The sequence below is a fragment of the Kogia breviceps genome, chromosome 10 (assembly GCF_026419965.1).
Source record: "Kogia breviceps isolate mKogBre1 chromosome 10, mKogBre1 haplotype 1, whole genome shotgun sequence".
Classification (NCBI taxonomy): domain Eukaryota; kingdom Metazoa; phylum Chordata; class Mammalia; order Artiodactyla; family Physeteridae; genus Kogia; species Kogia breviceps.
Window position 1 is genome coordinate 85,575,052 of NC_081319.1, and position 461 is coordinate 85,575,512.

General features: G+C 46.0%; 1 non-coding gene across 1 annotated transcript; it reads left to right on the top strand.

Annotated features, from left to right (window-relative positions):
* Positions 1-389: 389 nt before the first annotated feature.
* Positions 390-461, top strand: TRNAA-AGC (transfer RNA alanine (anticodon AGC)). The gene has a single exon. It is a non-coding gene; the product is annotated as a tRNA-Ala (tRNA).

Sequence of the window (461 nt, forward strand, 5' to 3'; positions counted from 1 at the left end):
TATGGTCTCTATTTTTGCATCCCCCGCATTATACTTTGTGGCTTTCTGGCTGCCCTTTCAAACGGCAAGGAAAGAGGAAAGGAGGGAGTGAAAAAAGGAGAGAAAGTATTTCATCTCGTGGTCTTCTAGAGGCTTCAAGGAAGTGACTCCAGACTGATTGGAGCGAAAAGGCCCCAGGACCACCAATAAGGGCTTTCCGTCTAGAATGCGACTTACTCTTCTTTTAGCAAAGCATGTCATAGGACCTAGATTTAGGTTCTAAATTTAAGATTTCGGAAATAAGCGAAATTAGGTAGATTGGACTTTAGTTTGATGTTAATTCGCGTTAAACCTACTCAAAATGGCTATGTTGTGTTTTGTATATATTCCCGAGGGTGCAGGTCGAGGGAGGGGGTGTAGCTCAGTGGTAGAGCGCGTGCTTAGCATGCACGAGGCCCCGGGTTCAATCCCCGGCACCTCCA